Raw genomic sequence first — 22,518 nt, forward strand, 5'->3', positions numbered from 1 at the left:
CAAATTCCTGTTTTAGTAAGTAAACAGAATTTTTAAAGTATTGTTATGGTGAACATTTTATGGTCTTTGTTAAGCATTTGGTTTTCAAAAATTGTTGAAAATGTTTTTAGAGTGCAATTATTTCCAAGTACTACACAATAAACTCAAATATTTGTAACTTAAATTGTATCTATGTGTGATTTGTAATTAAGCTCTCAAAGTTAATGAAGTAATTTCCTTTTATAAGGCTGTACTTCAAGACAAATTACTTGATACACTAACATTCAGAGCTTCAACTATATCTATATATGATTATTAATGTAGTTCTCTATAATAGTAGAGAAGTAATTTCCACTTATGGCAGTAGTTTGAAACAAAGTACACTGTAAACTCTGATATTTGTAAATAAAACTGTATCTACACATAAATATAAATTATGTTTTCTATAGCAATTTTGAGATTAATCTCCATTTATAGCAGTCATTTTGAATAAATGAGATTTTTAATCATTTTAATATCAAATTATTTCTTGATCTTATCCTAAAATGAGTGTGTCCCTGTGCCTGTATTGTAAGGAAAAGAGCAAATGAGCTAGTTTAATATGATAAGAGTTACATCACTTGAATATTCTAGACTACTTCCTAACATTTGCTTAAAACTAAAGAAGCAATTTTCAGTCCAATTTCAGGTAACATTCACTAAATTCTACCTAACTGAAAAAAGTCTCTGAATTTCTGCTTTAGTGAAAATTTGGGGGGTTCCTGGGTGGCTCAGTGGGTTAGAGCCTCTATCTTTGGCTCAGGTCATGATCCCAGGGTCCTGTGATCGAGCCCCGCATTGGGCTCTCTGCTCTGGGGGGAGTCTGCTTCCTCCTCTCTGCCTGCCTTTCTGCCTACTTGTGATATCTGTCAAATAAATGAATAGTCTTTTAAAAAAAGTGTTTTTAGGGGCACCTGGGTGGCTCAGAGGGTTAAACCTCTGCCTTCGGCTGAGGTCATGATCTTAGGGTCTTTGGATAGAGCCCCAAATGGGGCTCTCTGCTCAGCAGGGAGCCTGCTTCCCCCCCTCTCTCTGCCTGCCTCTCTGCCTACTTGTGATCTCTGTCTGTCAAATACATAAATAAAATCTTTAAAAAAAAAGTGTTTTTAGTGAAAATTTGGATAAACACTAACCCTATTCAACTTGCTTTTGTGAAATACAATGGCATGAGTAGATGAATTGTAAAATTTACTCATACTGGGCATTTGTTAATGTGCCTGATCTGATAGTAGTGCTTTATGTGTATTGACTCATGTAATACTTTCAAAAACCCATGGGAGAAGCAGTACTATTATATATAGAGGGGAGACTAGATTATTGTCAAAATTCACTAGAGCTCATAAATGATAAGGCTCAGATATAAACCTTAGTAACTTGCCTCTGCAGTCAAGCTTTGTAATTCTCCATGCTGTATAGCTTCACTTATTTTTTTGTTGCCTAAAGTATGTAGGCTGAGTATGACTACTTTTTAGGTACTCTGGGACCATCTTCCAACTTTTTTTTAGAAGTTCTTTTTTTATTATTAAAGATTTTATGTATTAATTTGAGAGAGAGAGAGACAAAAAGAGCACAAGCAGAGGGAGAGGCAGACTCCATGCTGGGCTGGGAGCTGAACATGGGGCTCAATCCCAGGACCTGGAGATCACAACCTGAGCTGAAGGCAGATGCCCAACCATCACCACCCAGATACCCCCCCCATCTTCCAACTTTTATCTCTATTCATTTGGCATGTATCTATTGCATTCAAATAGGCCCACAGAAATTCTATTTAATTCTACTTAGTGCATAGTTCATTTGTGTATCAACTTGATTTCTCCATCAATCATTCCTATCTTTTATTTTTTTAATTGTGATTTTTTAAGATTGTATTTTTAAATAGCCTCTACATCCAACATGGGGCTTGAATTCACAACCTCAAGATCGAGAGACACATGCTCTACTGACTAAGCCAGCCAGGTCCCGTATTTTATTTTTTACTTTCCCTGTTTGATGCCTTCAGTTCTCCCATGGACTTGGATTTCCACTAGACAAACAATAAGGAACTAATTATAATATATTGCCTTTGCAAAGCACTGCAATATGCAAAGAATTTTCACATGCTTGGTCTTATTTTATTCTCACAATTTTGTTGTTTTTTAGTTATAAAATCTACTCAAGTGTAGCAGGAGTCCTAGAGTGAGAGACTAAGTTATAAAAGTACCACTGTGGATTCAAACATGACCAGGCACATCTAGATGCCCAGGAGGACAGACCCATCAGGGATTTATCTATATGAGGGTTTAAGGACTTTGATATGAGTTGTAATAAGTGAGTAAGTTGAAAGTGATATCTGCCCAAGCACTAATAGCCCAACCTGAGTTTTGGGAGTATAAGAGCCCTCCTTTGAACTGAAATTCACTTTAACAGATAGGAAGGAACAAATTCAAAGAGGAGTTGTCATTGAGGTAAACTGGTTTAATCAGAGAAAGAAAGATTTTTGTTAGAGGGAAAGAAGCAAGCACATGAGTATAGTACATGTGGAAATTCCTGGTGCTGGAGGCTCAGGGTCTGGGGTGGTTCTGGCTCTGGTAGATAATAAGTCAAATAAAAGAGCTCTAGCATTAGAGTCATCCTAAGAACTTAAAAGCACAAGGCAATGCTCTTTGTGGCTTAGTAATACACTGTTGCACAAATAAGGGTAGAAATGACCCTTGGAAAGGAATGGAAAAGCTACTAAGGCTACAACATCATGGCTAACATCCAGAAGTATGACAAATGTGATAGTTATGGCCAGGGCCCAGGTCTGGAGCAGCAGAGGCAGAGATGATGAATGCTATAAAAAGGAGGAAAGCCATCACTAGCTCACATAAACCATGTGAGCCACTCCTTGATGCTGCTCCAGCCTCCAAACTGGAAGGGAGAATGTATTCCAGATACACAGCTATTGGAGGCTGAGAGATTGACTAAATTTTACTATTATTGGACCCTCTCCTCCCCAGCTTCATTAGTAGACTGTAAAGAAAATAAGGTTACAAACATATTATAGTTATTTATGATTATTTTTCTGTCACTACCCAAACCAACCAACTAGACAAAGCCTCGTTTAATGGATAAGCATCCCAATTTTATGTAAACACAATTCTCAAATAGTCATCTTTCCCCCATTATTGATTCGCTTTTTCCCCATAGTTTGTTTTGTTATTTATTTTACACAATTATTGAGTGCCTATACATATAAAGTACTCTACTAGGCCATGTAGAAAATACAAAGGTGAATAAGACACAGGCATCTTCAGCCTAGTGAAGGAGCCACACTTACCCACAAATTACAAAATAGTATCCAAAAGGTGGAGAAGTTCAGGAATAGTACTGAGAATGGCTGAACCTGAAATCTCTTGTGTTCTAGGTTTCAAGTTGTGGAGGGACCATTTTGTACTTTAGTCTAGTGGCATAGTATTAGTCCTGCCTGGACTGAAGAAGAGGAGGGACATGGTTATTTCCTTTCCAAATCTCTTACAAACTTATAAACTTCAGAATTTTTGCTGTCTCAGATAATCTTTACACTAAAGATCATAGATGTTCAAGGAGATTCCTTTAAGCTTTGCTGGACATGGGGGAAAGTTAGATATGGCCTATGGTCTACAGAGCATGAAGGCATGAGAACAAAGCTGGTATGGAGAATCAAATAATTCATAAAGAGCCTACTCAAAGGAGCAGGGAAGAGAGGTAAAAAAGCAGGAGTTAAGCAGTATAACTGCTATCAGAAGGCTGCCAAGGTGGAAGAAGTATGTTGAGAGGCAGGAAAAGGGTTTCAGGAAATAATACCTTTAGGTGTTAGACTATAGAGGTAGCAACATTCTGTGAAGCATCTGTGGCCTTACCTGTGGGTAGGAAAGGATTACTAAAGCACTAAGTCTCATAAGATTCAGTCTATGTCACTGTTATATCCTGATAGTTGGCAACTGACTTTAAAAGTCTTTTATTTTGAGGGTGCCTGGGTGGGTGCCTTGATTGAGCATCAGCTCTTGGTTTCAGCTCAGGTGGTGATCTCAGGGTCATATATTTCTAATGTCATACTTCCATATTTTTAGGAACCCTATCTATTATCACCCTCTGGCTCTTTCTTACACTACCTGGCCATCTATCTGCATTACCTTCTGTGGCTTGGTATTTGGATATGTTATTTCCTTGTGAATCAGTGCTGTCTCCTGATCTTTGGTCATCTCCAGTTTGATCTGTCTTACCTTGAACAAAAACTTCTCCCATTTGATCAAAGTTAGAGTGAGTATGTAACAATCACTTCAAGGCAGACTCTAAATGCTTCTCAACTAATGTAATGCAACAACTTGAGTCTCTCAGTATATTTTCTATATTCATCTCAAAATCAAATTTAGATAGTCTTGCCAGCTCCATTTTCAGGTGAAAGTAAAAGAAATAGTAGTATATAGTAATATATAGATTATATGATTAACAACACCCTGTGAAATCCATCATTTAAGGAATAGAGGAGATTGGATAGTATGAGCTATGATTTATAGGCAGGAGGATACCACTTAATCACCTCTAAGAGGATCTCTTACACCTACTGGCTTTGTTCATGTTGTGTAGTATATTGTTTTCCAGGTAAGGTAAATCTCACATCCCTATTAAAGTTGCTTATTTCCTTTGTATATCTGTAAACGTAGGTAAGTAATAAAGCATGTGTACAAGAAAACTCATGGGCCAGTAACTCTTTTTCTCAATCTGAGAGGCTGAAAGTGAAAATGTGAGCTTGCTTGTGTAGCATGGTCTTGTTGTTTGAAGACCATTCCCTGATGAAAACAGTGATGAAGGGATGTAGGAAAGCCACACCTATGGGTGTCTCTACGGCTTCCAGTTTGCCCATTATCACCTTGAGAAAACCAAGCTTTGTGTATTCATTAATTTAAACAAGAAAAAGAAAACATATTAGTTTATTTAGAGACAATTTATAATCATTTCTATTTATAAGAGAAAGTAAAGTCAAGGACAAATGAAAAACGCAAACTCTTAAAACTATTTTACACATTAGCTTGACCTCCCTAATAATCAAATTGTTTACTCTTTAAAAAAAGCTGCTGATAAAAAGTGAAACTGTTTTATTAGTTAATCTGTACACCATATCCCAGCCATTTCTTTGGGCTTTGGGGGCAAATACACAGTGCATTGAGATGTTCTAAATCTCCTACAGCTCTTTCGCACAATATTGATAAATAACAAGGAGGTGGTAATAAATGAAGAGAAAAAGGATAATAATGTATTAGCCTATTCTGGGTTCCAACACCAAGGCCAGGTCTATATTCATCATGACTGGAACAATATTTTGGTGATTCACTTGATAATGGTAGATAAAAAGAAAAGTATGGTCAAAATACATCTTGCTGGGACGCCTGGGTGGCTCAGTTGGTTGGGCGGCTACCTTCTGCTCAGGTCATGATCCCAGCGTCCTGGGATCGAGTCCCACATCGGGCTCCTTGCTTGGCGGGGAGCCTGCTTCTCCTTCTGCCCCTGCCTGCCATTCTGTCTGCCTGGGCTTGCTCTCTCTGACAAATAAATAAAAATCTTAAAAAATATATATATATCTTGTTAGCCAGGAGACTAGAGTTGAGAAAAGTTGAGGTGAAAGGGAAGTCACACATTCTGGGAGGTTAAGGTCAAGGAATAGATTCAAAATTTTGGTTTGTTCTACAAGGACCTAAAGATGGAGTTGAAGTAAAGCTGGAGATTTTATAGTTAGCTTTATGGTTGTCACCATCCATACCTACAGTAGAAATTTTTGGATTTAAAACAGCAATACCTTTAGATTTAAACAAAGGCTCCTTAAGTTTTGAGGCGTTTCATCTGGTAGTATCATACTTTCAAGGCTTCTGCCACTAAGTTTGTTGCTCCTTTTTTGAGAGTCATTGGGAAAAGAAAGAGAAAGGTGGACGTGTGGGTCCAGGATCATGGAGAATAACTAAGCTATGGAACTGACTCCTACAGAAAGTGGCTATTGATGCCAATGCCAGTGTCCAAAGGATTGGAGATGACTGAGACTTGTTCATCATGGCAACAGCCAAGTTACAACCCTTTCATTTCTAGAAACTTATCCTATGGAAATAACCAAGGATATGCTCCCAAAGGATAACTTTAAATATGTTCTTCTCAATATTGTTTATGATAAAGAGGAAAGCTAAATGCCCAACAATGAAGGAATAGTTACATAGGTACAGTACATACATACATCTATATAAGGGAAAATATATGCAAACATAAAAAATATTTTAGAAGAATATTTATTAACAAAGGTAAAGCTAACTTTAAAAAGGAGATTACACAAAAATGTATAATACATTAAAAAGTAAAAATTTCTCCACACTGTATTCCCATTATCTGCATTATTCTCTCTAATAGTACTTATCACCATGACACAGTCTATATTTACATGTTTATTTTTAGTGTATGTGTTCTTTCCCCTCATTAGAATATGTTGTACCCAAGTTTTTGCATCTGAGAGACCACCAAGGAGCCAAGCACCGATGCAGTCACACAAGGGTTTATTTGACAAGCTTAAGCTTGGGCCCAAGTATACCCGACACAGCGGAGTAGGGACTCAGACCCCGAGCTTAGTTAAGGCAGGGGTATTTATGGGTTCCTGTTACTAAAGCAGGGTGGGAATTCCTGGAACCAAAGCAGGGTGGGGGTCTCTGGAACCAAAGCAGGATGGGGCTTCCTGGAACCAAAGCAGGGTAGGGGAAAGTTCAGCCCGTGGGCACAGGGATCTGAGATGGCTGCCAGAGCTAAGATGGCTGTACCTATGCTAAGGCTAAACGTGAGGTGGGATGGCCTTGATTTTTCTCAGCCTCCACAAATATAAGCTCAATGAGGGCAGGGACTTTATTTTGTTCACTAGTTTGTTCCCACTCTTAGTAAAATGTCTGGCGTACAGTGGATGCTTAATAAATATCTGTTGAATGAATGGCTGAACAATTATAGTGTGTATCATAGATTAACACAAAGTAAAGAAGCAGAGAAGAATGGCTTACACATAGCCTGGGTGATGATTAGAAAAGATATCCTGGAGGAAGTGATACCTGAATCTGTTTTATAGCAGGGACAAAAGATTTTTGGCAGTGTCCTGTTATCTTGATTGCGCAGAACCATCATAGGACTACGTTACCAACTTGAAATACTATTGTGACTTAGAGTCTAGTTGCTGTGATCCATTTGTTAGTAGACTTCTCAGAGTTATCTGCTTGTAAATACTGCAGTTGATTGCCTGGTTCTTCTGCAGAGATCAGTCCCAAGATGAGTTCATTCCCCTTTCTGTCCTTATTTAGCTTCAGGGTCTGGTTCCTGTATTGTTAGTGAGCCAGTTGAGGACTGCCTTGGGCTTGAATTGAGTCAGACCAGGCATTTACCAGAGATTAAGTAGCACCAAACTGCATGACATTTTCCTGTGTTGTCCTCTGAGAAGGTTTTGTTGGTTAATGGGGCCTGCAGTCAGGCCAGCTGTCTGCCCCCAGCCCACTATTGGGTTCCTAGTAAGACCAATGTGTGTGGTTATCTTCCCCTCTCCCTGGGGCAGGAGTCCCTTTAGAGTGGTGCTGGTTTCTACCCAGGCTGCTTGCACACTGCTAGGCTTGTAGTATTGCTTTGGATGGGCTTGGGTCAAGAACATACTGGAGGGGGTGGAACTGCAACATGCACAGGGCTGGAGAGGCAGGGTAGCAAGTTTTGTCGGCTGGTAGTCTCCTACAGGAGGAACCCTGCAGCAATGGGACTGAAGCAGGCCAGTCCTAGGAGATGGATTCACAGAAGCACAACACAAGAGTTGGGGGTGTCAGGGTGCTGGTGCAAGCATGGTAGGAGATGACTGTCAGTATTGGTTTCCCCAGGTAGCTGGGTATCTAGGCTGGGGAGGGGGAGAAAGTGGTGCCCATCAAGTCCTTTTTTCCTTGAGGAATCCCCCACCAATATCTATCCCTCCAGGACTTACTCTAAAATGAATAAACAACTCTCCTTCCCCAGGTGCTTTTTCAAACTGATGGCTTTATCTCTGCAGGCTGTTTGTCCTGCTGTGTCTTTAAGGGTGGAGACTCAGCTTCTCATCTTTCTGGTTCTCCAGATTTTTAAAATTCCAAGTTTTAAGTTCTACTTCTTTTAAGAACTCGGGAAATTCAGCCCCTCTGGTCTTCAAAGCCAAATGTTACGGAGATTCATCTTCCCCGGGTAGAATTCTCTGATGTGAGGGTCTGTTTCTCTTTCCAATCCTTGCCCAGAGCTCCCTCACTCCCACACTCCCAAGGACATGAATCTGTTTAGCATCCAACTGCTTCTCCTTCTCTGCTATTCCTACCCTCTTCTAGGTGGCCTGACCTCTTCTCTATGTTTAGCTGTGGAAAGTCTGTTCTGCCAATCTTCAGGTCATTTTCTAAAAAGTGTATTTTTTTTAAAGTTCAAAACAAAACAAAAGGTAGAACTGACCTCCTCATTAATTGAAATACAGAAGTTCAGTTACCAGTTTTAAATACCTTGTCTCAAAAATTAAACTCTACTCATAAATTGATCAATATATGACCCCCATGTTCATTAAAGGACATGTATTATATCAAACACTTTCTTATTCAATGTAAGTGTCAAAAAATAAAACATTTGGAATGTGGGCTAAATACATTTACATTCCAAGTATCACATTGTCAACATTAAAATTGTGGGATTGAGTTAAAATGTTATCATTATTAAAATTAGTCATAGCATAGGAGCTCCTGGGTGACTCAGTGGGTTAAGCCCCTGCCTTCAGCTCAGGTCATGATCTCAGGGTCCTGGGATCGAGCCCCACATTGGGCTCTCTGCTCAGCGGGGAGCCTGCTTCCTCCTCTCTCTCTGCCTGCCTCTCTTCCCTACTTGTGATTTCTCTCTCTGTCAAATAAATAAATAAAAATCTTTAAAAAAATAAAATTAGTCATAACATAGTTAATTACTTGAAAGAATTACAATATCATCAAGGGTGGTTAGAGAGGTGGGAAAATCAATTTTATAAGCTCTCCCATGTAAAATTTAAAAATGAAAAGAACATTTGGTATATATACAGTAGAAATGTAGCTGGTTCTTAGGCAAGACAAAAGCACCAAGGTAACTCCTGCCAGGATTTATGTAAAATAAAATTGCATGGTATTTAGTTGTATTGTAATGTTGACAGAATAAAGAGTTTAGTCTTTTGGAGTAAAAGACAAAAATATTTAAAAGCATGTAATATTTTATGTGGGTACCTTATGACATACAATATGAAGATGATCAGACTGAAAAGTTGATGGTGAAGGTTCTTCAAATGATTAGCCTCTATTACCATACCTTAAACCCAGCAGAGCAAAAAGTTCTCTTTTATGTTAATATATTTTGCATTTGAATGAAAATATTTCACTAGCGATATAATAATTATATATAACAGAATTATAGACTCTCTAGGTTCAGGGAACTTGCATATCATCTGATTGAAACCTTTAGTTTGCTGAGGCAAAGCAGGAGCTCTGTTTGACTTTTCCAAGGCCACAGGGCAGATCTGGGACTGGAATTCAGATTTTTTTTCTTTCTCCTGGTCCAAAACTCATTCTTCTGTAACATATTGCTTTACATTTGAGAAAAAAGTGCAATTTTACAAAGCACTCAAGATTTTTAGAAATCAAATTAAACATATAGATGACAGTTTCCAGAATGCCAAACATATAAGTACTCGCCTTACACTGATAGGCAATGAAGTATGATTTTTAAAAAATTTTTATTATTTTTTAAAATTTCTCTTCAGTGTACCAGAATTCATTGTTTATGCACCACACCCAGTGCTCCATGCAATATGTGCCCTCCATAATACCCACCACCAGGCTCACCCAACTTCCCATCCCCGGCCCCTTCAAAACCCTCAGATTGTTTTTCAGAGTCCATAGTCTCTCATGGTTCATCTCCCCCTCCAATTCCCCTCAACTCCCTTCTTCTCTCCATCTCCCCATGTCCTCCATGTTATTTCTTATGCTCCACAAATAAGTGAAACCATATGATAATTGACTGTCTCTGCTTGATTTATTTCACTCAGCATAATCTCTTCCAGTCCTGTCCATGTTGCTACAAAAGGTGGGTATTAATCCTTTTGAAGCATGATTTAAAAAAAAAAAATCTATCCTTCATAAGACCATTGCATCAATTCACCTTTATTCCCCAAAATAATTTGAAGCAAACTCTTTATTTTGACCTGTATGATCTGTTGGGAAACATGACATATGTTCAATGAAACTTTAAAAATTTTAGTCAATAAAATAATTGGCCAATTTTAAGAAAGGAATTGATTTAACTATTTTAAAGATCACTATTTGGTTCAATTCACCTGCATTTATATCCATTGTGAATATGACTGAAATGATTGGAATGACTACATTTTGATTCATTTTAGTGGACATATATAATCACGACTGAGGCTTAATCTTGTCCTATATCCAAAAGGTCCTTGATATTCCTCCAAAATACACCTATTTGCACTTATTCACAAACATGGTTTCATGTTTTTGCAGTCCCCCACATTTCTCTTACATTATATTTCAGCTTATTTGACATATCCCCATATACTGGTTTTTCAAAATTCACTAGAATTTTATCCCTCCTGTCCTCTCCCTCCAACATGTGAAACATTCTCAATAATAGTTAATAACAAAGTCAGTTAAAATACAGATGCCTATAGATAGCTAGTTACCCTCACAAGTGGCTCACTCTACTATGTGTTTTAAGGTTATTTGAGAATAGTCAAAACATCCCAAAATGTTAATTCAGTAAATGTCAAGTGTTTTCTTCTATATGCAATAGTAAGAAATACTCCAGGGATAGGTTATACCCAGAAGCCTTAAAGATAATCCCTTAGAAATTGCTGTTATGGGTTAAATTATGATCCCTCAATAAATCATGTGTTGAAGTCTTAACCCCCAGTATCTCAAAATATTACCTTACTTGGAAATAAGGTCATTGCAGTTAGAATTAGATAAGATGAGATCATTACAGTAGTCTCTAAAATGACTGGTATCCTTATAAAAAGGGGAAATTTGGACATAGAGATAGGTATGCATAAAGATGAGACACTGTGAACATATAGAGGGAGAAAACAGTAATTGATGAGCCAAGGAGAGAGGCCTGAAACAGATCCTTTATTCATAGCCTTCAGAAAAAAACAATCCTGCTGATATCCTGATCCTGAATTTCTAGCCTCTAGAATGATATATTTCTGTTGTTCAAGCCACTCAGTTTATGGTACAACAGTCCTATCAAATTAGTATACTTGCCTATTTGGAGTTTCAGACAAAAACCAAATACTTTAAAAAGTCACTTAAATAGACTTCATATTGATTAACTGAAGATCATAAAATAGAGTCTACAGAAGTGACACCTGTTAAGGCCTTTAGTGTATATGGTAGGTTTTTAGTTTAACTAAGATCTCTAAACTGACTGAGAAATTTAGTTGAACAAAGGCTCAATTTCTTAACTAATCTTGTTTTATAACTCCAAATATATTTGAGGATCCCCTAATAACCATACACTAGGGATAGAGTGGTAAACACTGTATCCCTGTGATTTCTGCTCTCATGAAGCTTATAGTCATGTTGAATATAACTCTTGCATGTGTCTGTGTTTGTGTGAATGTTTGTGTGTATGTACGCATGTGCGGATTTTTAAATTGAAAGGCATGGAGAGAAACAGTAATGGAACCAAAACTTAAGTGCTCACATGCAAATTATTTCATTTAATTTTCACACAATTCTATGAGATACTTATTATTATCTACATTTTAGAGATGAAGAAGCTGAGACACAGAGAAAGTAGTAAGAAACTGAGTAGTGGAACTGAGATTCAAACCTGGATATAACTGTAAAATTCTGTTTGTTCCATTAATTTAGTTTTTAGGAAAAAAATGAGGAGAAAAGAAGAATGTATGCACATACATAATCCATATGGTGCTACGTATGGATATTAGGGATTAATCCCAAAATATCAATACACTATGACTACATGTATATCTGAGGCAAAGTCCTACATCTAGGGATTTGATTCAGTGCAAAGATAAAATTAATATCTGAACTGTCACTTTCACGAGGTGGGGATCCTGGTGATCGGAGCCAAAATGATGGAGGGACTACCAACTGATGATCAGTAGGCATCTTTATTTCTTACAATGACTTCTTTTATTTATTTTTTAAAAAGATTTTATTTACTTATTTTACAGACAGAGATCACAAGTAGGCAGAGAGGCAGGCAGAGAGAGAGGTTCCCTGGTGAGCAGAGGTCCCGATGCAGGGCTCGGTCCCAGGGCCCTGAGATCATGACCTGGGTTGAAGGCAGAGGCTTTAACCCACTGAGCCACCCAGGCACCCCAGTTGCTTTGAAATTAGTATACTAATTTCAACAAAACAACCACTTCTTTTATATCTTCCACAAGATCCCATTACAAAAGGATATAGATTTATGTGCAGGGCGTGGGCTACATGTGAGATGTGATTTACGTGCAGTCAATCAAGTGAGACAAGTGAACAATAATGATTATCTCTTAGCTTTAAATGACAAGAGCAAGCTAATGATTCTTCACACTTATCAGATCTATCTAAAAGAGGACAGGAGAACACTCTGGGGATCCTCCCATGTTAATTCAGGCATTGGCCAAGGGAGACTCTTGCCCTCCATCTCCTGGAGTTTGCTCACAGGATTTGACATGACCCCAGTCACATTGGCAAGGATCCAGGTTGTGTTCCAAAAATTCCCCCTTTTTTGTTTATTAATTGCAACATCTTATGAGCCAGTTCCAAGCTAGATGCCTGTTGTTTGTTCACTCATCATTTGAGGAGAAACCCACTGATGTAAAGGTCAGAAGAGCAACCATAACCAAAAACAAGTTCTCAGGGGTCTGTGGGCTTCAGGTAGATCCTAAAACTCCTTCTCCCTTAGCTGACAGGGCCTTAATCTGACCCCATGTGGTTGGATTGGCCCTATGCTGATATGGTTGGGGGCTCTTCTTATGAAGGGACAGCACGTGCATTTTGTGAGTGACTTCCTGTGTCTCTTGTATTTCCAGATCTTTCTTGGAGATCAGGGGTGAAGTGGTTATCAGCAGTGTCATCAGTTTCCCAGGGCCTGATGAGCCGAAGAGGAAGCCATAGTGTTTCGGAGGGTCCATCACTGGAATCTAAGGGAATAAGAGCAGACCCTCTGCCTTTCCTTAATAGGAAGCCAGGGAATCATTCATTAAAAGATTTGAACCAAATAGGAATAGATGCCTCAAGGGGTTGCTGTGATTGTGAGAAGTGTTTTTCTACTGCTGTCTGAATGTCACCTTGGGTAAATTTGAAAAATTAAGAGTAAATAAAGAGTGCTAAAACATCCTTGGGGGTCGCCCCCCTTTTTTTGTTTTATTTTGTTTTTAAATAATTGCTGTCCTAGTGTACAATGAGCTCATTCAACTATATCTTTTCCTTGTGGATTATAAGGTATACCTGTAATATGATGAATCTGCCAATAAGAACAAAAGGCAGTACATTTGTGGCTTGTGTAAGCTGGCACATTATTAGTTTTTATGGTAGTAGGGACCCCCATAACACTAAAAATTGCAATAGAGTAGAGCAGATGGCAGTAAAGGACTTGGAGGATTGAGGAACTGCCCAAAGAAATTTAGAAAATGTTTCAATAACATGTAAATAAGGTTGACAAGGAAAGAGACCGAAATGAGTTACATCCATTTGCCATAGTTCGTCGACTTGGGAGCCATGAAGATTGGCTCATGAAGGGTGTAGGTGACAGTGCAAAGGTGCACAAATAGGACAGGATTGAACAATGTTATGCGTCTTTCAAAGTGGAATGTGGTAACAGTTGTGCAGTTGGTTAGCATTAGTATGCAAAACTGAGTGTTCATCTGCAGGTGATAGGACATGTCAAGTTATGTGCTTGACGGTTACCTTCTACCATGGGTCCTGGGAGAGAAGAATGGGCCCTAATATGGGTGACATAGAGAGGATGGGAACATGATTACACAAGGGACTGTAGTTTTGTGAGAAGGTGTAACATGGTTTTTTGGGTTGTAGATAGCTGAGCTGTTTCAATGGTGGGAAAGAGACCAACTACATAAGCCGAATCAGAAACTATGTTAAGTGCAGAAGATACTTAAGTTAACAGAGCAGTAAGAACGAATATTTCTGTTTGTTGTGCTGATGCACCCTCACTTTGAATTGAGAGGTTTAAGCCAGGTCCATGTATGCTTCCTTTTCTAGTCGAGGAGCTGTCAATAAAATATACAGGAGTACCTGGAATTGGACTAGTTTTACAGATATTAGAAATTACAAATGATGTCTTCTTTAGGAAATCCCATAATTTATTCACAGGGTAATGGTTTCCAATGGTTCCAGAATATCCTGCTAAAGCATTAAGGAAATAATCATTCAAAGGAAATAGGGAAGAAAAATGTTTTACAGAAATAAGAAGAATGATAGCATGAGAGTTGTATCCCAATATTTAAAGACATCTGGTTTGGCCAAGGATAATGAGATCTGCAAGGAGGTTAACATATGCAGTTAAAACCTTAGGATCTCCAAGTAGATCCATTCTAAAGGAGATCCATTTCTAAAGGAGATCCATTTCAAGTTTCAAGTAGATCCATTCTAAAGGAGAGTCTTATTGAGCTTCAGCCCTGTAGGTGAATGGGGAGTAGGGAATAGAAATAACAGTAAATGTAATGTAGGCTCATATTGATGAGAGAACACTTGATGAAGGTGTTCTTCAAGGAACTGATGCTTCTGTTCAGCCTGTGGTGTTAAGCTTCGAGGACTGTCAAGGTTAGGGTCTCCCTCAAGAGTGGCAAATAGATTTGTAAGTTGATGTGTAGGAATACCTAACATTGGGCATAACCAATTAATATCTCCTAATAATTTTTGTTGGGCTGGCAGAAAGAAAGGGCTACTTAAGATGGCGAAAGTCCCCACCACAAAACCTGAGCTGGGACAGGAGAACAAAGACCCAAGCAGGAATCTGAAAACCCTCCCGCCCTGGGGCTTCCGTGGACCAATGGGACCCTGAAAAGCGGGAATCTGAGACCCCCGCCCCGGGCTCCAGTGGACCAATGGGACCCTGATGAGCAGGCGAAATATCCAAATAAGGGAAACTTGCCAAAGGACCCCTGAACTCCCCTCGAGGCCCCTTAAAAGCCCCCTTTTCCCTGCCCTGGGCGCGACTTCCACCACTCTGCTTTCCAGAGTCGCGGAACCTCGACCAAGGGTGCCCACCTCCTCCCGGCGCAACTTTCCTGGCTCCCCTTCTCTTGAGCCCTGAAACTTTGCCAGAGAGTGCTTTTAATAAATCTTGCCTTGCACCCACTTTTCCTGGTGTTGTGTCTATATGGCCGGAAAACTTTACATTTTGTGCCGAAACCTGGGAAGGAGATTGAGCCCCCACCCCAGTGGGGAGGCTCTCTCCTTTCCCTAACTGGACCCGGGCCTGCCTTTCCGAATGCCACTTCTGAAGCTGTGGTGAGTTTCCCCCGATTCCGCGCCTCCTTCTGGAAAGCCCTGCCCTAATCGCGGCCACTTCAGGGCGGACCCTGCCAGTTACCAGGTGACCTCCGTGACTCCGAGAGGCTGGGATATGTCCTAACCTCTATGGCAGTTGACACAGTTTTTCTGCAACCCAGTGGTGGACAAGGGGACACCTTCCTCCAGCTCTCGGGTTGCCCGGCAATGAATCGTGAGGACCTCCCAATCCAAATTTGACACTAAAACATCCCGGGGGTGTTTTAGGCCTGTAGGCCAATCTTAAAACCCTGGAACTGGACCAGGACCTGCGAAAACAACATTACTGTACTGTCGCTTGGCCACAATACTGATTAGACAATCAGTCTCAATGGCCTCTGGAAGGCATGTTTAATTATCAGATTTTCATGGACCTAAATAACCTCGGCAGATGCCAAGGCAGATGGGCCAAGGTTCCTTATGTTCAGGATTTCTGAACGGGCACTCTCATCCCCTCCAGCCTCCCATCCCATCTCCACCCATACTAGGGCTTGAAAACCCTCCCCTGATTTAGTCTGCCCCCTAAGGGAAGTTCTTGGAGTTGAGGGAGTTGTTCGAGTTCATGCGCCCTTCTCTCTACAAGACGTTTCCCAAATTGAGAAACGTTTGGGATCCTTTTTGGCCAATCCTGATAACTATATCAAAGAATTCCAATGTCTGGCCCAAGCCTGTGACCTTACCTGGCATGATTTACATGTGGTCCAGACCACCACCCTCACCACAGAGGAGAGGGAGCGCATCCAGGCTGCTGCCCGGGAGCATGCAGATCAGGTCCATCTCACTGATGCTGCCATGCCAGTTGGAGCCCAGGCAGTCCCAGCTGTAGGACTAGGTGGGGTTATCAGGATGGCCAAGATGGCCGCTGGGGCCGCGACCACATGGTCCAACGTCTCATAGCCAGCATGCAGGCAGCCTCTAATAAGGCCATTAATTACGATAAGATTAGGGAGATTGTCCAGGCCCCTGACGAAAACCCCGCCATGTTTCTTAGCCGATTGACCTAGGCCTTAACCCAGTACACTCGGTTGGACCCCGCCTCTCCTGCAGGGGCCATGGTACTGGCTACTCATTTTATCTCTCAATCGGCACCAGATATATGGAGAAAGTTAAAGAAGGCTGAGGAGGGCCCTCAGACCCCCATTTCAGACTTGGTGAAAATGGCATTTAAGGTCTTTAATTCCCATGAGGAGGTGGCTGAGCATAAACGATAAGCCAGACTCCAGCAAAAGGTTCAGTTGCAGACCCAAGCCTTGGTAGCAGCCCTGCAGCCGGCTGGCTCCAGGAGCCAACAGAGAGGGGCAACCAATTGCAACCCCCCGGGGCCTGTTTCAAATGCGGGGCCGAGGGACATTGGGCTCGCCAGTGCCCCAATCCAAAGCCGCCAACTCAGCCTTGCCCTCAATGCCATTTGATGGGCCACTGGAAATCCCACTGCCCTAATCTCGGGGTATCTTTGGCGCCTCAATGTGGGGGAGCCCCCGAGACAGTAAGTCTGGCTTTTCAACTGCTCAGTTTGGGGGACGACTGATGAAGCCCAGACTTGGCCACCCCTCTCACCCAGGCTGAGCCCAGGGTCATGCTCCAGGTAGCGGGTAAGTCCATCTCCTTTCTGCTGGACACAGGGGCTACCTACTCTGTTCTGCCTTCCTATTCGGGACTTACTCGAACCTTACCAATTACTGCTATGGGGATCGATGGGACTTCCTCCAATCCTAGGGTGACCCTTCCCCTTACCTGTAGCCTTGATGGGTTCCCCTTCTCCCACTTGTTCCTAGTGATTCCTTCCTGCTCGGTCCCTCTACTGGGGAGGGACATTATCCGGAAACTGAGGGCAACTATCTGCCTCTCCCCTTCCTCCCCTCCCTTCACCTCAACCTGTCTCACCCTACACCTCTCCACTCCCTCGACCTCCACTCCAGATGACTTACCCACTGTAGATCCTCGGGTGTGGGGCACCTCGGAGCCCATCATCGCTTCCCACCTTACTCCAGTTAAAGTACAGCTTAACGATAACTCCAAGTTTCCCTCTCGAGCTCAGTTTCCTATTTCCTTAGCCCACCACTGGGGCCTGAAACCTATCATAGAACGGCTTAAATGTCAGGGACTCCTGATCCCCATCAGTTCCCCCTGTAACACCCCTATCCTCTCAGTATGCAAGCCCTCAGGGGCTTATCAATTGGTACAAGACCTTAGGCTTATCAATGAGGCCATGGTCCCCCTCCACCCAGTCATTCCTAACCCCTACACCCTATTGTCTTGCGTTCTCCCAAACACCTCTCACTTTTCAGTACTGGACCTAAAGGACACCTTTTTCACCATCCCTTTGGACCCTGATTCCTATTTTCTTTTTGCCTTCACCTGGGAGGATCCCGACACGCACGCTTCTGGACAATTAACTTGGACTGTCCTACCCCAGGGGTTCAGGGACAGCCCTCATATTTTCGGCCAGGCCTTGACTACAGACTTACAGCAATGCGTCCTTAAGGCCAGTACTCTACTACCGTATGTGGATGACCTCCTCTGTAGCTCCTCCCTCTCGGTCTCTCAAGATGACACCTCCACCCTACTTAACTTCCTGGGGGCCAAGGGATATTGAGTCACCCCCTCTAAGGCCCAATTGTGTGCCCCTTCGGTTACCTATCTGGGCATACTTCTGACTCCCACTTCTAAGTCTCTTACCAGGGACCGCATACGACTCCTCCAAGAACTCCAACTTCCCCAAACGGCGGATGAAATACTCTCTTTTCTTGGATTGGTTGGGTTCTTCAGACATTGGATTCCAAGTTTCTCTATCCTGGCCCATCATCTGTACCAGTCAGCTAACTGATCCCCTAACTGATCCCACTTCGATCTTCCACTCATTCTCTAAACTAAGGGACTGCCTTACCACCGGGCCAGTTTTAGCCCTCCCTGATTTCTCTAAACCATTCCATCTCTACACTGATGAGTGCTCTGGCTCGGCCACCGGCCTCCTAACACAACTGGTGGGGCCTACGCATAGGGCTATAGCCTATCTGTCCAAGCAACCGGATGTCACCGCCCAGGGATGGCAGCCCTGCTTCAGGGCCCTAGTGAAAGCTGCTTCTCTTACAAAGGAGGCCCTCAAACTGACCCTAGGGCAGCCCATCACGGTCTACTCTCCTCACCGACTCACGGTGAGAGAGCGCCACCAATCCCTGGCCACCAATCCCTGGCCCATCTGATTCCTTCTCGTCTCCAGCTATTCCATCTGCTATTCCTAGAAAATCGGCATATCTCTCTGTCTACCTCCCCCCGCCTAAACCCCACAGCTTTACTGCCTATACCCTCACCCACCCCAGAACCCGTTCATTCCTGCCTACAACTTATAGAGGACCTCACTCCTCTCCATCCCAGTCTCTCTGATCAACCACTGTCCAACCCTGACCATGTACTCTTTGTGGATGGCAGTTCCCTCCTGGCCTCAGATGGCCAAAGACACGCTGCTTACGCTGTGGTCACCATGGATGCGGTATTAGAGACGGCTCCCCTCCCAATCGGAACCACCTCCCAGAAGGCTGAACTTGTAGCTCTCACTAGGGCATTACACTTGTCAAAGGGAGAACGAGTCACCATTTTCACTGACTCAAAATATGCCTACCTCATAACTCACACACACTCTACTCTTTGGCAAGAACAGGGGTTCCTAACGACCAAGGGCACCCCTATAGCTAATGAACCCCTCATCGCCAAGTTGCTTGAGGCCCTTAGTCTGTCCACTGAGGTAACAGTTGTTCACTGTCGAGACTACCAAACGGCCAAGGATCTGGTCTCCCTAGGTAACAACAGGGCAGACTCAGTGGCCAGACAAACGGCCCTAAATACCCCTGCATCTCCTATCCTCTTTCTTAACACCCTTCTCCAGCCTTCTTACTCTACAAAGGAAACACAAGCCCTCCAGGCACGGGGAGGAAAGATTAGAGATAAGGGGTGGATCTACATTCAGGACACCCTGCCAGGCAATCTGGTGCACACCATAATTACTGACATCCACCGATCCTTCCATATTGGCCCAAAGGCTCTCCACCAATTTCTTCAGCCACTGTTCTATCTTCCTTCCTTATCTAAGGTAATTGAAGTTGTCCACAGGGCTTGTAAAACCTGTTCAGCTGTGAATTCACAAGAAGGAATCGGCAGACCAGGGCCTAACCATCAGCTCCGAGGTCATCAGCCGGGGGAAGACTGGCAACTGGACTTCACTCACATGCCTCTCCATAAAACCTTTCGCTACCTATTAACCTTGGTTGATACATTCACAGGCTGGATCGAGGCATACCCCACGGCCCGGGAAACAGCGGATGTGGTGGCTACAGTACTCATCGAGCACATCATCCCGAGGTTCAGATTGCCCCGGACAAGGGACCTGCCTTCATCTTCAGTGTAACCCAACAGGTTGCTGAGAGCCTCAACATAACCTGGAAACTTCACATCCCATACCACCCACAGTCATCGGGTAAGGTAGAAAAGGCCAATGGGCTGCTCAAAGCCCAATTAACCAAACACCCTAGAGACCCACCTTTCCTGGCCCACACTTCTGCCCCTGGCTCTCACCAGACTCCAGGCTACGCCCAGCGAGCCTTCAGGCTTAAGCCCATTTGAATTACTATACGGCCGGCCCTTTCTTATAAATCATAGCCTTCTGGCCATTTCCCCTCCTCTTTTATCCTATCTACCTTACCTCACTTTCCTCCATGCTCTCTTAAGGGCCCACGTGGACACTGTCATCCCAGCCCTAAGCGACCATGCTTCCGAAGGGGATATATGAGATCTATCTCCTGGGGACCAGGTCCTCCTCAAAAGCTTGCAGCCAGGCTCCTTACAAACCTGGAGGACGGAGCCTCATATGGTCGTCCTTACCACCCCAACTGCTGCGAAACTGTTGGGGCATTCTGCATGGGTACATATCAGCAATCTCAAACGGGCACCCACAGATACTGATTGGACTTCCCAGATGGCAGACCCCACCAAACTCCGCTTGGTTAGGGCCCCTTCTCATATTCCTTCTAATCCAGACAAACCAGGCGGATCCATGTGAGTCTAGCTGCATGAGGGGTTCAGGTACCTCTTGCTATTTTTTGCCTTTACTTATATGCCTGCAACCTGCTACTGGGGAAAGAAACCAACAACCTGTACGTATGACCAGAAAACCTATTGGGTCTCTGACCTCGTGACAGCCAAACGCGGTATTGCCCCCTGCAACATCTACTCCAGGTCTGGAAAAGTTTGCTGGACCTATCTGGGTCATGTTGGTCTCTCTGATGGGGGGGAAGTGGTCCAGGACCAGGCTAGCCATGAACGTATTAAAACAGCAGTCACGGGGTGCCTGGGTGGCTCAGTAGGTTAAGCCTCTGCCTTTAGCTCAGGTCATGATCTCAGGGTCCTGGGATCGAGCCCCATATCGGGCTCTCTGCTCAGCGGGGAGCCTGTTTTCTTCCCTCTCTCTCTGCCTGCCTCTCTGCCTACTTGTGATCTCTGTCTTTCAAATAAATAAATAAAATCTTAAAAAAAAATAAATAAATGAAACAGCAGTCACGGACCTGACTAAACGACTCCAACCCCCCAGTGACCCGGTCTATAAGGGCATCAATCTTGGTAGCATCCAAAAATTCCCTACCACCGAACAATTGACAGTGGCCCTCCTGAACTCTAGTTACAACCTTTGGCAAAATGTGTCGAAGAACGGTGATAGTGACTGCTGGATCTGTTTCCCTTTTTCAACACGTTCCAACATTGTAGGGATACCCTTCCCTATTGACTGGCCACTCCCCAACTCCATGACCACAAATAATACGGTCCATATCGGCCCCATCGGGGGAAACATACCTTTTATTAATGTGTCCTCCCCCTTTACCACTGCAGCTGCCAACATCACTAACTCCTCCCTCCCGTACTCTACTCCCTCAGGAATATTTCTCTCGTGCCCTCAGGGAACCTATCGCTACCTGACCACTAATGACTCCCTAGGCTGTACATTCATTCTACTATCTCCTTCTACCACCACCTACTCTGAATCCCAGCTGCAATCTATCCTATTCTCCCAACACCGTGGAGGAAGGGCTGCCTTCCTCCCATTCATAATAGGGGCAGGAATAGCCACAGGAGTGGCAACCGGAAGAGTGGGGATAGGAACTTCCATAGACTTTTATTACAAACTCTCCCAAGCCCTGAATGATGAAATGGAATGGATTACTGACTCCCTCACAGCCCTACAGATGCAAGTTACCAGCCTGGCGGCCTTAGCCCTGCAGAACCAATGGCCCTTAGAACTTCTGACTGCAGAAAAAGGGGGGACCTGCCTATACTTAAATGAAGAATATTGTTACTTTGTTAACCAATCAGGTATAGTTACCTCCAGGATTAAAGAACTCAGGGATTGGATTCAAGCACAACGGCGAGACACGTCTTCCTGGGGCCTGGACCCCTACACCTGGGTAACCTGGCTGCTCCCTTTGGCTGGACCTGTATGCATAATCCTCCTTCTAGTATCAGTTGCTCCCTGTCTTTTCTGATGCCTGCAGGGTTGCCTACAAGAACTTGCCTGAGTGTCCGTCAATCAACTCTTCCTTCAGCCCTACTATTGCCTGCCCACTTCTGACTACCCCTATGACGATCCCCCCGTCCCCGTCAGCAGGAAATAGCCAGAACTGAGTCAACGCTCCTGGCACCATTATATAAAGCAAAAGGTTGGAATGTTGGGCTGGCAGAAAGAAAGGGCTACTTAAGATGGTGAAAGTCCCTGCCACAAAACCTGAGCTCGGGACAGGAGAACAAAGACCCAAGCAGGAATCTGAAAACCCTCCCACCCTGGGCTCCCATGGACCAATGGGACCCCGACGAGCAGGCGAAATATCCAAATAAGGGAAACTTGCCAAAAGACCCCTGAACTCCCCTCGAGGCCCCTTAAAAGCTCCCTTTCCCTGCCTTG

The sequence above is a fragment of the Mustela putorius genome, unplaced genomic scaffold (assembly GCF_011764305.1).
Source record: "Mustela putorius furo isolate JIRA1106 unplaced genomic scaffold, ASM1176430v1.1 tig00003846_pilon_pilon_pilon, whole genome shotgun sequence".
Taxonomy (NCBI): domain Eukaryota; kingdom Metazoa; phylum Chordata; class Mammalia; order Carnivora; family Mustelidae; genus Mustela; species Mustela putorius.